Genomic DNA, 15,953 nt, shown 5'->3' on the forward strand with positions numbered 1-15,953 from the left:
CTCCAGCGCTACTCTGTTGTAATAAGAGCGGCGGTGGGGCTGTATCCCGCCACCTGGCTAGCTTTACCCAGAATAATTACACGGAAACTGTATTCTTTTAAAACACTACTTGGACCATTAGTTTTAACCTCTTATTGGTTAGCTCTTACATATTGATCTAACCCATTTCTGATATTGTGTAGCCCCATGAGGTGGCTTACCAGGGAGATCTTAACCTGCGTCTGTGTCCAGGGGGAGAACCATGGCGACTCACTGACTGGGCTTCTTTCTCCCAGCATTCTGTTCTGTCTACTCCACCCACCTAAGGGTTGGCCTATCAAATGGGCCTAGGCAGTTTCTTTATTAATTAACCATTGAAAACAACAGTCAGGAGGAGGCAAACCTCTCCCACCAGTGGGGTGCCTTGCCAATGGTCATTCCTTGAGAACACAGATGTGCAATATAGTTCAAAGGCTCTGATTAGGTTGTAATTTGTCTTCTGATGAGGTGTTTTTGCATATTATTTTACAACAAGAGTTATTCCCATCACACTGAGCTTTTGTTTAGTACCTGTAGGGATAAGCCCCACCCATTAGGGGGCGTGTTCGCCTCAGGCTAATGTTTATTGATAAATCTGCCGGACATGATCCCAGCAGCCCCCTTTTTCTGCTTTTCTGTTCTCCACAGGAACCTGTGATCCTGTAAGTCTATTTCCCCATTAAAGCTGTATATATTTTTATAATCTGTCTGCCTTCATTTACGTCGTTACATTTTGGCATCCAATGTTGGGCTATTTTGCCCCCGCCCCGGCACACGGGGGAGTGCAAGCTCGATCTTTTCCAGCCTTTGCAAGCATGTTAGCTACCGGAGCTCAGGAAGTGCGATTGGGCAAGCATAGCCTGCTAGCTTTCACAGCACGCTCCCAGCTTGCTTTCCCTTCCCCACTCCAGGCCACGATACAGTCGCAGAGTGGCGACCCCCACTTGGCCCCTTACTCCTAGCCTGTGGGCTTGCCCCTTCTTTCAGACTTACTTGGGCCAGAGTACGTTAACCGCTCCCTGCCTGTCTTGGCTAAGAGCCACTGCCTGAATTAATGGAAGCGCCTGCGGTTTTGAAGCAAAAGCCGCCACAGCAGCAGACAAAGTGACCCCTTCCGCAACCAATCTAACTTCTCAGGCAGTACAATAATTTTCCTTTTGAGTTAATTGTTTCAGACTGGCTCTGGCCTAGACCACGTAAACTCAGGTGCATTTCTTTCACCACCACTGGCAGGAAAACGTCATTACAGGTAAAAATTTTCTTTTATAAATAAGAAAAATGTCTGAAAACATTACCATTCAAGACTTTAACAGCCTTTTCGATTGTACCATGTGGGAGATTTTACAAGAAGTGTCTGTCAGCCCACAGATATGGATCTTTCTGGGATTCATAGTTTTCCTTGGTACTATATGGTTTGATAATAGAAATATGATAAAGTCTTTACAAGACGAGGTTGAACGCTTAAAAACACTTGAGAATGACAACAATCTTCTCAAGAATCAGTTTGAAGTTCTCCGGGCAGAGAACAGATCTTTGTTTAACACAACTCAACAAACTGAACAAAATTTAGAAGAGGTACAGGCTGATGTTAAGGAGAAATTCATTACTATGGAAAAGGGAACAACTGATTTGGATCGTAAGCTTCAGTCCCTTTCTGTAAGAACTGAAACATTAACGGCTGATATTAAGGAGAAATTCATTACTATGGAAGAGGGAACAGCTGATTTGAATCGTAAGCTTCAGTCCCTTTCAGTAGGAACTGAAATATTAACTGAGAGAATCAAAACTGCTGAATGTGACAATCGGATTTTGTCTAAAGCTTATGACAGATTGGTGGAAAGATTGTCAATACAAGAAGGCATGGTTTATGCTGTAAAATTTATGTCCAAAGATGAGATGTTATCTCTAATGGACAAACTTCATACTTTAGAATCCTCAATGAAGGCTTTGGAACATAATTCTGGACAGGAGATTCAGACATTGCAGAAGGCAATGGTGAATAAAATTGAAAAGATTGAGGAATTTCTAAATTCTGATGAAAAAGAGCAAGGGGTAGAAAGGCAAATTTTAACTAAATCTGTGGGTAAATCTCTCCGGGACAATTCCAACAAAGCTCTACCTACAGTTCTACCTTCCTTTCTAGTAGTGAAACAGAGAAAGTGGTTGGTTCCAGAAACCCTAGGGTCATCAAGGAAGATACATGGGAACCTGTCTGTATGAATGATCTCAAAGAAACTAGACAGGCTGTAATGACTTTTGGGATGCATGCCTCTTTTGTTAAAGAGATGCTAAGATCTTGGGCCACGACAAGCAAAGCAAGTCCCTCTGACTGGTTACAGCTGCGCTCTGCTGTACTTGAGAGTGGACCACAATTGAAATGGAAATGCTTATTCATGCAAGAGGCTAGACTTTTAGAACAGCAGGAAAGAGCAAAGGGAATTGAGATTTCCCTAGATCAAATTCTAGGAGAGGGGCTCTTTTCGGACACTCAGGAACAAGCTAATTTGGATGAAAACACACTCTCCATGTGTACTACAGCAGCCTTAAGGGCTTGGGACAGGGTGCAAGATCCAGGACAGAGAATGGAATCATTTGTCATAGTTGAACAGGGTCAGAGAGAACCCTTTAATGACTTTTTACAAAGACTAACTAAAGCTGTACAAATAGGGATATCTGACCCATAAGCAAGATGTATAATGATCGAGTCTTTGGCTTATGAAAATCCAAATGTGGAATGCAAAAGGATTTTGGGACCTTTAAAGCTCAGATCAACACCATTGGAAGAATGGGTCTTGCATACACTGAATGTTGATACATTTGACTATGGCACTGAAGCATGGGTAGAAGAAGCAATTTCCAGTGGTAAAAGGAGACATCAGAATACCAAATGTTTTAATTGTGGCAAAATGGGTCATATGAAAACGGATTTTCAGAAATAATAATAATGCATCTTCTAGAAATAACAGAAATAGGAGGAATCAGCCTTCAGGTTTGTGTTGAAGATGTGGAAAAGGCAGACATTGGACGAATGAATGCAGGTCTACAAGAGATAGAGAAGGCAACATGATACAGATGGGAAACGTTAGAAGGGGGCCTCAAAGGCCCCCATGGCAAACATGGTTCAGTCATTTCCAGTTACTGCAGAGAACATGCCTCATCAGGACAATTAGGAAGCCCCATGCCTGCTGTTACAAGTAATAATGATCAGAAAGATGAATTCCGTGTGTTTTGGCAAACTTCTATAAATGATCAAAGACCAAAGCTGAGAGTGTGTGTAAATGGCATTTTTATTACTGGCCTGCTGGACACAGGTGCAGATGCAAGTATCATTACCCCAGAATCTTGGCATCCGTATTGGCTTCTTCAGAATGTAAATGTTCAGCTCCTGGGAATTGGAACCCTATCTCGAGTAAGGCAGAGCACGAGATGGGTTGAATGTATAAATCCAGAGGGACAAATAGGAAAATTAAGGCCATATGTAGCCAATATTGCAATGAATTTATGGGGTCGTGACCTATTACAACAATGGAATACCCAAATTAACATTCCTGCTACTTCTAGGCCTATATTTCGGGAATAATATTAAAAGATATTACAAACGGAGAAAAACAGCCATTCGGGCTGTACAAGAACAAGCAATTGATGTCCCTTCAGAGATACCAACAGCCTTGTCTCTAAAATGGTTGACTGAGAAACCAATATGGACAAAGCAATGGCCTTTAGCTGAGGAAAAGTTACAGGCTTCAGAACAGTTGGTACAGGAGCAATTAGATGCTGGACATATAGAAGAATCTACCAGCCCTTGGAATTCTCCTGTATTTGTGGTTAAGAAAAAATCAGGTAAATGGAGAATGGTGAGAGATCTCAGGGCTATCAACAAGGTTATTCAACCTATGGGCCCTCTGCAATCTGGAATTCCTTTGCCCTCTTTATTGCCAAAAGGATGGCCTCTCATAGTTATTGATTTAAGGGATTGTTTTTTCACTATACCTTTACAAAAAGAAGAGAAAAATTTGCCTTCACAGTGCCTCCTTATAATAATTCTCAACCTTCGAGGAGGTACCACTGGGCTGTCTTCCCCCAGGGTATGTTAAATAGCCCCTCCCTGTGCCAATATTTTGTGAATCAACCATTGCAAATATTACGCAAGAAATTTCCAAAATCGATAGTATATCATTACATGCATGACATTTTGTTATCCGATTCAAACATGGATACCTTGAACAGACTGTTTGAAGAAATAAAGATACTTTTACCTAAATGGGGATTGCAAATTGCTCCTGAAAAGATTCAGAAGGGAGATTGTGTTAATTATTTAGGTTATAAAATAGGTTTGCAAAAAATTAAGACACAAAAGGCACAAATTCGGAGAGATTGTCTACGGACTCTTAATGACTTTCAAAGCCTGTTAGGGGACATTTCTAGTCTATGACCAGCTATTGGGATAACACCTGATCTAATAATTCATTTAAACAAAACCTTGGACAAAGATTTAAACAGTCCCAGAGAATTAACAGCTGAAGCAGAAAAGGAACTGACAATCATTGAGGAAAAATTACAACAGGCACATGTGGACAGGGTAAATCCAGAGCTCGATTGTATTCTCGTCATACTACCACCAAAAATTTCCCCTAAAGGAATTTTAATGCAGAGAGAAGATATTATCTTGGAATGGATCTTTTTATCTTTTTATCACATAAACTAAGTAAGAAACTGAAAACTTATGTGGAAAAAGTCTCTGAGTTAATTATAAAAGGCAAGTTGAGACTTTGTCAACTAGCAGGCATAGACCCAGCAGAAATTATAGTGCCTTTCACTGCTGATAAACTAAAGAAATTATGGGAAGATAATGAACCATGGCAAAGAGCTTGTGCTAATTTTTGGGGAGACATTAATAACAACTATCCAAAAAGCCAGAGGCTTAACTTCATAAAGAGAACTTCTTGGATCCTTCCTCGAATCGTCCGTGATACTCCAATAATTGGAGCCCATACATTCTATACTGATGCCAATAAATCAAGGAAGACAGGTTACAAATCAGAAGACTTGGGTAAGGTGGAACAAACTCCTTATGATTCTGTCCAGAAGGCAGATTTATATGCCATTCTCATGGTGCTAAGGGATTTTAAAGAACCTATTAATATAGTTACTGATTCACAATACACAGAAAGAGTTATTTTACATATTGAAACTGCTGAATTTATACTTGATGATACAGAACTAACCTCATTGTTTATCCAGGTACAAGATTTGATTAGGAACAGGCTTTGCCCTATGTACATAACACACATCTGATCCCATATGGGTCTGCCAGGTCCTCTAGCACAAGGTAATGCAGAAATTGATCAATTATTGATTGGTAGTGTGCTACAAGCCTCTGAATTTCATAAAAAACATCATGTTAATAGCAAAGGTTTAAAGAAAGAGTTTTCTATTACATGGCAACAAGCTAGGAAGATTGTAAAGAAATTCCCTACTTGCTCTTTCTATAACCAGACGCCACTGCCTGCAGGGGCTAATCCAAAGGGCACCCAAAGGAATGAAATCTGGCAGATGGATGTGTTCCACTTTGCAGAATTTGGCAAATTAAAATATGTTCATCACACCATTGACACGTATTCAGGCTTTCAGTGGGCAACGGCTTTAAGTTCAGAAAAGGCTGATTCAGTAATCACTCATTTATTAGAAGTCATGGCTATCATGGGTACACCTACACAAATAAAGACAGATAATGGTCCTGCTTATGTCTCTAGGAAAATGAAATTGTTTTTTGATTATTACAATATCAAGCATGTTACAGGTATACCATACAATCCTACAGGTCAAGCAGTCATAGAAAGATCAAATCAAACTATAAAGGATATGTTGAACAAACAGAAAGGGGTGGAAAACACCCCCAGAAATAGGTTACATAATGCTTTGTTAACCTTGAATTTTCTCAATGCTAATGAGAAGGGAACATCGGCTGCAGAAAGACATTGGATAATGGAAAAGTCTACTGAACTAAATCAACCAGTTTATTTCAAGGATGTGCTGACCTCACAATGGAAGCCAGGAGATGTGCTGCGTTGGAGAAGAAGATTTGCTATTGTCTCCACAGGTGAGGAAAAATTGTGGATACTGTCAAAATTAATAAAGGTTCATTTTGATGAAGAGAAGCCACTTGGAAAAGATAAATAAGAATTCAATCACATGGATGGCGATCATACTGATGGTAAGTAATACAGATAGGTTGGGGGCAGGGTTCTCTTCTTTTCTCCACAGGAAAAGACCCATCTTCAAAGAATTTAAGGGACCCTGAATATTTAATTACTGATGGAGGGACATGTTCTGAAAGTATTAATTTATATATATATATATATATATATATATATGTCTTAAACTTTCTTTGCCTTTCCTCATATCTGTGTCTTTCTATATATGTCAGTATATGTCCTTGTTTTTAATGTTTAATTTTCCCATAACAAGCAACAAATTTTCCTACAGTAATCTTTGAAGATTTCAGGATGAAGATGGGGCCCCACGACATCAACTCAATCTGGTTTTTATGACGTCATGAATTTTTTTTTAAGCGCTAATATTAGACCTTTTTTTTTGTACCAACTACACAAGACAATTTCGAATGGTGCACATTTTTTGACAACACTCTGGCCGGACCTTCTCAAAATGCTCAGAGACTAGTTACAATTTTCTTAGGTCAAATGTTAAATTGGGAATTTTACCATCATTTGCTTTCACGGGACCCCCTAAGTAGAACGTCACCCCCATGTCAGCTAGAAGCAATCTTAGAGGACGACATCCCCTCTCCCAACAGAGTTTGCCCTCAGGGTTAGGGACATCTTTTAGTGGTTGGTTTAGGGTTGAGGGGATGGGGTGATGTTTTATGGAATTAGGGGTATTTTCAAAAAAAAAAAGAAGAAGGGGGATTAACTGATCTTATGGGATGATTGCTATTTGTGAATTACTGTTTATAGAAAATTGTATTGGTACTATTTTTTGTATATTGATATATTGAATATTGAATGTGAGTGTTCCTACCTCTATTTTTGTATGAGTATGCTTATAACTTTGTCTATATTGTATTGATACATCTACCATACTACATGTACATTTCTACCTCTGATACTATGACATTGTTTACAGTTGAAGTTCATTGTCTTCTTATATTGCACAGTTGTTTATTCTTTAATCTTCAAGTTAGATAGGTATTGAGAATTATATGTTTGTCATATTTATTTTTAGGTTAATCAGGTCTTTTAGATACATAGAGATTATATTTAATATAGATAGTATGATCTTCAGCCTCTTCAAAGAGCTGTAGAAAATGGCCTTTAATCTAACCTAAAATTTCTGTACCAATGAGACACAATTACTTCTGGCAATGCCACTCTACTCCCGAGAGAACGTTGAGCACCAAAGACACTCCACTGGGAGCTTGTCTTCTTGGCAGAACTGGCCTTTGGGTTAAGAAAAGCCCATACCTCAACTTCTGACAAAGATACAGAATATCCCTAAGTGGATGTAACAGGATTGTCTTATCCTGCCAAGACAGGGTAGGATAGTTCTAAGAATGGTATGTCAGTTATGTTAGGCCTTAGCCAAAGTTGGTTGACTCAAAATTGCAAACGAGACTTTGGGTGATTGCCCAGGTAGGCAGTTGTCTCTGTCAATTGTTGCACATTTTGGATATCTCTCGTTTGTTAAGTAATATTTATTCCCTTCTCAGATCTTTGACGGAGTTGAAGATTATATAATTGTAGTTACTCTCTATGTTATTTATTGAGATAGAATGTTTAGCAAAACTTTTGTCCTCAATATTGTTTGTTATATTTATTATTTGTAATTATTGTATATAGTTGTATTTGGTTTAGTTCTGTCTTATTTAGACAAAAGAGGGAGATGAAGGGATAAGCCCCACCCATTAGGGGGCGTGTTCACCTCAGGTTAGGAGTGCCATATTCTTCCTTAATGATAGAATATGGAAAAGAAAACTGAAACCTAGTAACAGGCAAATTAAGGTATCCCCATAATCATATAAACCTTGTATGATATACTCCATTGTATTAGTAAGCAAAGCAGTAAAATTTGTGTTAGAAACAAAAACTGCCATATTACCTATTATCCAGCAGGTGGTGCTGTTGCCGAGTCATGACGAAAATGGGGTCCTGTTTCAGTGTCGCCTTAGTAGATGATAAAAACTGGAAAATGTGAGTTTTTCAACAAAGGAAATGTAATTAAATCAATTCCATAGACGGAACCAGAAACCCAGAATCCAGGAGTAGAGAAGACCAACCTGAAAGCTGCTTATGCCTCCACGTGACAGAGTCATCCGGAGGGTTTGCAGCTTTCAGCAACTGTTTGCGCTCTGGTTCGTGCCACTCAAGCGCTGTGCTTGCAAGGGAGGTTTAAAAACGACTCAGAAAAGAGCAAACCACGCGGGCAGAGACTACGCAGGCCTGTGGAGTTTAAATCTACGTGGGGAGGCAAACAATAGGGTGCGTGGGGACTTGAAGTCAATCTGAGGTGTTTAAAGGGAAAATGTAAAGAACTGCAGCAAGAAAAGCCACTGCGTGATAATTTATATTAAACTGCTGCCTCCATGCACAAGGCACAGGCCGCAAGGCACAGGACGCGGCTGAGGGAGGGAGGGCTCGTGCCAAGGCGAACTGGCGGGGGACAGAGGGGTCCTAAATCAAATGTTGGGTGCCAGATTAAGGCGAAGGCGTAACTCATAAACAATCGCACACCAGTTTGGAACTATGATTAATAGAATGGTTATTTATTTAAAGGGGAAAAACTTACAGATCACTGTCCCAGACAACAGCCCTCTGTGCAATCAGGAAGGGAGTCTAGTAACCGGAAGCAGAGCAGGAAGTATAAGAGAGCAAGGAGGGAAGTGGCCACTTTTTTAAGGAGAGACCATGCCCCAATGGGCTGGTATCTCAGAGGCTATTGGCTGGAGGAGCGGAAGGACCTCCCGCAACAACCAAGGTCTTCATTTTCTGTAGAAATGAAGAATTGTCACATTCCCACTCTTTAGCATGGGAAATGTATTGATTGTCCTTTCCCCTTATTCTTTTACCTTTTTATTTAAATTTAACAGCCTTGTTTACCATTTTAAAGTTCCCAAGTGCCTTAAAATTTGTGACGCTGCTCCTTGGAGGGTTAGGTTGTGATTTTCCCAGGGGCTGGGCTGTGGAAATGTAGTGACAGTGTTTAACCAGCAGGTGGAGGCCATTCGTGGAGAACAGGGCTATCTGAATGTATTCAGATGTAGTGACAATGTTTGACCAGCAGGTGCAGCACCAAGGTAGCTCAGTTCCAGCATACTAAGCAAATGTTCAAGGCAGCTGGAACAAACTCTGCCCCAGTGTCTGTGAAGAGCAGAACCCATATGGAGAGGAGCACATTGAACAAATGCACAAGGCAACAGGATTAGAACCTGCTCCAGTGAATGAGCACACTGCTCTTAACCTGTATTGGGGAGCAGCAGCAGTCCAGGAGTTTGTGCCTTAGACAGAAGGAACATAGGAAGATAGGGTGGGGTGTGCCTCCTCCAATGGACATCAAAGCAACAGTAAAGGATGGCAGGGGGAAGGTGTACACTCTCCACCAGATTACCTAACAGACATGCAGGAAGGACACTGGTGATTTCTTGCAAGGCCACCCTGGGCATTAGAGGATAAATGTTTCTTTAACATTTATTATCAACCAAAATCCATGTACAGATATTTAAGGACAAATGGGGAACCTCAACTAAGTCATAAATCAGTGCTTATACCTGCCATTACTCTTTCATGCTCAAAAGGGACACTTCTTTATTCAAGCCCATCCTCAATAAAATTCCTACTTCCTAGAAGAAAATGCTTCTCTCAATTGACTGGCAGTCCTGTGAAAGAATTCCAATATTAAGAAAATTAAGAAAAGCTTATATATCTGGTAATAACTGGTGTAGGAACTACTTTAGCAAGTAGTCTTTAAGATACCAGCCCAATTGGATATGGCCTCTTATACTATAAATGCCAACATAAATTATTCTCTCTCTCTCTCTCTCTCTCTCTCTCTCTCTCTCTCTCTCTCTCTCTCCAAGCTACTGGATTCAGTTCCTGTTCCCCATATGTGCAGAGAATAGTGAGCTGTTTTTCTACTGCTAAATAAATAACCCTTTATTATACTCAATTCTGAGTTATTGTGAATTTTTTTTTTAATACCCATCTTCATCTGGTGCTTATGTGGATCTCAACTCCACATCTACTAGGTGGGCCGCTCTAAAAGACCAAAAGATCTATGGTACAGAAGGTCTCCCACCCCTCTCTTCTGTCTTGGTTTTATCTACTAAGTATATGGTTTTTCTATATTAGTTATAGACTTTTATTTTTATTTTAGACCGAAAAAGGAAAGTATAGTGATATTTAATTTTTTATTAATAAATAAAACTTGCCTGAAGATCAGAACAGAAAAAAACACACTACTCATTCACATAGACCAGGCAGTGATGGCACACACCTTTAACCCTAACAGCCACACTAGATAGCCATAGATGCCAGACAGTAATAGAACACGGATTTAATCCACATTGGAGGAGGCCACTTGTTGGTTTCTGACTCTCCAAATACCCAAAATTATTACACAGAAATGATATTATTTAAATCACTGCTTGGCCCATTAGATCTGGATTCTTATTTGCTAACTCTTACATCTTAGTTTAACCAATCTCCATTAATCTGTGCAACACCATGAGGTTGTGGCCTGCCAGCAAAGTTTTAGCACGTCTGCCTCTAACGGTGGCTACAAGGCTTCATTCTGACTCTGTCCTTTTTCCCAGCATTCAGTTTAGTTTTTCTCACCTAACTCTGTTCCCCTATAGCTCTGTTGTAGGCCCAAAGCACTTAATTTATTAACAAATGATATTCACAGAATACAGAGGGGAATCTCAAATCAAATCCCAGCACAAGAAAAGAATATAAGGTGGGATGAGTCAGGAACTCACTCTCTTTCAGTGTAAAGATATCATAGAGGTAAAACCTTTCTATTGGCTTGAAGACTTTGCTTATCTGATCTGCATGATGAAACCCATATCTCTCTCTGGGTTTTTATTAATTTTGCTACAGTTTTGTTTGGTAGAGACTTTCAAGATAGGTGTGTGTTTTAAATAAACATGCACACTAGTTTTTTTGGAAAAGGAGTTGACAAAGACCTGCACTAGTAGCAGCGGCAGGGCTGTATCCTGCCACCCAGCTAGCTTTACCTGAAATAATTACACAGAAACTGTATTCTTTTAAACACTGCCTGGCCCATTAGTTCCAGCCTTTTATTGGCTAGCTCTTACATATTGATCTAACCCATTTCTAATATTCTGTGTAGCACCACGAGCTAGCTTACCAGGAAAGATCTTAATCTGCGTCTGTCTGGAATGAGAGAATCATGGTGACTCACTGACTCGGCTTCGTTCTCCCAGCATTCTGTTCTGTTTACTCCACCCACCTAAGGGTTGGCCTATCAAATGGGCCTAGGCAGTTTCTTTATTAATTATCCAAGGAAAGCAACAGATTAGAAAGAAATCACTCCCACATCATTTCCTCTTTTTCTGTTTAAACAAAAAAGAAGGCTTTCATTTTAACATAGTAAAATTACATATAGCAAAACAGTTATCAAGCAATAATTACAGTTACAATATTTATATCTATTTTATCTTTTATCATAACTAAGGAAAACTACAACTATGTATCCATTCTTCAACTCCATCAAAGACTCCAGAAGGATATAATATTACCTAAGCAAACAAGAAATCCAAAACTCTAGAAATGACAGAGACATCTCGCTGCCTGTACAGTCACCCAAAGTTCTTTTGTACTGTTGGGGCATCTGTCTTCGGCCTTCAGGCCCATGGTGTTCAACAGACATTTCCATGAAGCAGGAAATTTCAAAGACAGTTCAGTCACTATCTGCTGTGTCCTGCAGAATGTCTTGCAGACTCTTTCATGAATCAGGAACCCTGAAAGATCATCTCACCTTTACGCAAGTTCAGCAGTCCTCTCTCTGTGGGTTCTTTGTGTCCAGTTTATGCATCAGTCCATGCAAGAGGAGTTTCTTGCCCAAATGGCTAACCAACTCCATAAAGAGCCTCTTCCAAGCCCATCTTCCTCTTGAAGTAGATTGGTACTGCCAGGACGTGTCTCATTGTCATGAAAAACCCTAAGTTATTAAAACATTAAATGCCATATTCTGCAGTCTTTGAAAGATATGAAGAATGCCTATCTAACTGAACTATATCTCTATATATCTAGAAAATCTAACTAACATGACTACAAGCTTGATTATTATTGATGATTATCCATTAGCAACCTATATTTCCTAATTATACATTACATTTTAAATGAACTACACAATCACAATACCTTAATCAAGATCAGAAATACATAACATATAACAAAATTGACCTTAAAATCCACACCAATGCAAATTATTCATATCTATATCATATCCCCCTTTAAATGTAACAGAACATTTTTAAACAATATTTGGAAATATGGGCACAGTTTTTTCTCTCCAAACTGCTTCCTGCTGAATGGGGGCGTCATTAATTAGGTCTTTCATGGTATAACCTGTGTGCCAGGGTCATCTCAGTTGGCAGTTGAGTGAAGTAATTTTTTGAGGGTGTTCACAGCAACCTTTCAGGAGGGCATGGTCTATCATACCATATTGGGATAGATGCAATCAACAGGGTCTCATTCTCTGTGAAAACAAAGGAAGACCCTCTCCAAAGCATCATATCCTTAGACTCAAATTCTGAAATCATAATACCCTTATATCCATTCTGGTTTACCTTGGATATAATGAAATGTCTCTCTGCACTTAGCTCCTTTACAGTCAAAAATTTTAAAGAAAACACAATAATACAAAGAATCCAGACTCTCTGTGAATTTTCCATTTTTATGTGGCTTATTTTTCTTTATTTCTTTTAATCTATAACTATCTGTACTCTGTCTCTTTAAAGACTTTACCCTTTCTTTAAGACATTAACTTTATTCTTTATATATATTTTTTCTCTCTCTCAAGCCTACGTACATTCATCCAACAGTGTCTGAATCTGTTCTATTGTGAATCTGTAATTTTTTTTAATATCCAGGAGCATTTCTTAAAATGTTAAGCACTTCTTAAAAACTTAAGTTGCACCATGTACAGGTAATACGGTACTGCCTGTGTCCTGCCCAGTCTAAACCTTAACTGTGCTATTATTATGGTAATTATGGCAGTTTCTGCCTGAGACCAGCACAGTTCACCATGGTGGGGCTGAGCTGCTCCTGCCTCAGAGCCATTTGGTGCCCCTGAGCCACACACAGTTCCAGGCACACAGCAGTCCACATTGCCATCAAGCAAGCCATAGCACTTTACTCCAAATGCTCCATTCAAAATCTCCGTCTCCTGCAGGAGCCAGACAGAGATCCAATGGCAGCACAGCATAGAAAACCGGCATTTTAAAACAGCCAGTTTTTTCCTGCTGCTGAGTCAGGAAAATTTCTTTGTGGCAAGTCACCCATAAACAGCCAAAGCTGTGTTAAACTCTCTCTCCCTTTTTTTTAAAGCCCTCTCAGGTTTTTAAGTGGATTTAGTCCATCACGTTGGAGCACCACTCTGTAGTAGTAGCAGCGGCGGGGCTGTATCCTGCTACCTGGCTAGCTTTACCCGAAATAATTACACAGAAACTGTATTCTTTTAATCACTGCCTGGCCCATTAGTTCCAGCCTCTTATTGGCTAGCTCTTACATATTGATCTAACCCATTTCTAATATTCTGTGTAGCTGGCTTACCAGGAAAGATCTTAACCTGCGTCTGTCTGGAATGAGAGAACCATGGTGACTCACTGACTCGGCTTCTTTCTCCCAGCATTCTGTTCTGTTTACTTCACCCACCTAAGGGTTGGCCTATCAAATGGGCCTAGGCAGTTTCTTTATTAATTAACCAATGAAAGCAACAGATTAGAAAGAAATCACTCCCACATCAAGGAACTGTTCTTCAGGAGATTTTTTTAGGAGACTATCTCTTGACAATGTGGTAAGGACATGTTGGGCCTTGAAGTGGAATAGGATTCTGGTGAGATAGTTCATCACAGAGAATATACAATGTGGTCTTGAAGAAACAGAGTATATTTTTCCTTTAAAACCTTGAGAGGAACTACATTAGAAAAGATAACTTAATATGGGAGAGTGGGATTTCTATAGTAACAGACTGATACAACCATTTCCAGAACTAGAAATAAACATTTCATAGGATGATTGAAAGTTCTACCCCACATGATATATTCTGGCTGGATTCACATGTTACCATTCACAAAAAGGAAGTAATTGGAGGACCATAACTTTATGGAAGAGTGTCTGGGATTCCCTTTACCAATGAGGTCTGCATTCCTACAGCAGGGGCCATCATTTCTTCCTACAGGGTAGAAAGCAATGTGTGTGGTCTGGTATCTGGGAGAGAGAATCAGTGTAGCATGATTAATAAAAACCCAGAGACAGGTATTTGGATTCAACCAGAAGGTCAGTAAAGCAAAACAGCCAGTCACTGGCTTTTACCTCTACCTAATCTGAAATGGTGATCATGCCTCCAGAAATCTCAGAATGAGACTGACTGAGAATTGTTTCCTCCCATCTTATATTTCTCTCTAGTGTTGCAATTAAAAGTATGCACTATTACTAACTGGTTTCTATGGCAAATCATGTGTGTACTAGGATTAAAGGTGTGTGTCACTATTGCCTGTTCTGTTTTCCTGACCAGGGTGACAGTATTGCTCTCCAGTCTTTAGGCAAGCTTTATTTATTAAAGTACAAATAAAATATCATGACATTTCCCCTTTTAATCTAAAATAAAAAATAAGGGTATAACTAATACAAGAAAAACTATATAGAATAAGTACAATGACAATGTATAATAAATTTAGACAATAAATACATCAATATTAAATCTACTCTTTATTCTGTCATATCTATATCCAAGGAATAGGTTCTGGGAATTAACAGAGATCATTCAGGTGCTGCTGAGAAATTTTTAAATAAATAATGCAAAAGTTAAGCTTAGAAAATACTTAGGTAAAAATATTCAAAATTATACCTGTTTTATCTTTAAGCCATTTGCTGAGAAAAAATGATTTACTATCAATTTGAAGGACCAAGGAGAAGTCATAGTACATAAATGTGTTTGTTGTACAAGTGTGGCTAATTGAGTTCTATTCCCAAAACCCATGTAAAAGTAGAAAGAGGGTTCTTTTCTAAGATTCACCAAGTCAAGAACAATGTAACCTTTCCCCAAGAAGTATCTGTTCCAAATAAACACATATGAACTTGTCTACCTAGCCAGCTTCAGAAGTTTGTCCTGATTTCATCATATGACCTGTGGTGTGTATCTTCATGTTTGCGTGCATGAATTTTTTGTCATTTCCATCTGTTCTATCCCCATTACAGCTCATCCTCTGTCACCCTGCACCTTCTCAAAATCTCTTCCTTGTTATTGTTATATATGTATGAATGCATATATAACTATTACCCCAGGAGTCTGTTTTCTTGTTTATTTGATTGTGTGTGTGTGTCTGTCTGTCTGTCTGTCTGTTTTTCTGTATGCATGTAAGTGCAGATATCTGAGAAGAAAATGGTGTTAGTTCCCCTGGAGTTGAAGTTACAGGTGGTTATGAGTCTCTTGATACGGATGCTTGGAGGGGAGCCTTGACCTTTTTATCTCTCCATGTCCCCAAGTGCACATTTTTACAGGCAGTGTTACAAGATCATGACAAATAAAAGTGATTCTAATGTTGAACCCTTGGTGACAAGCCTGTCATTTCTGAGAAATTGTTAGGTGCTAAAAATTAGAATTTCCTCATAACCCCCTGCCCCAATATACCTAGCTTTTCTGTTAAATTTCTAATTTTCATTACCTTGGAGTAT

The sequence above is a fragment of the Chionomys nivalis genome, chromosome 1 (genome assembly GCF_950005125.1).
Source record: "Chionomys nivalis chromosome 1, mChiNiv1.1, whole genome shotgun sequence".
Classification (NCBI taxonomy): domain Eukaryota; kingdom Metazoa; phylum Chordata; class Mammalia; order Rodentia; family Cricetidae; genus Chionomys; species Chionomys nivalis.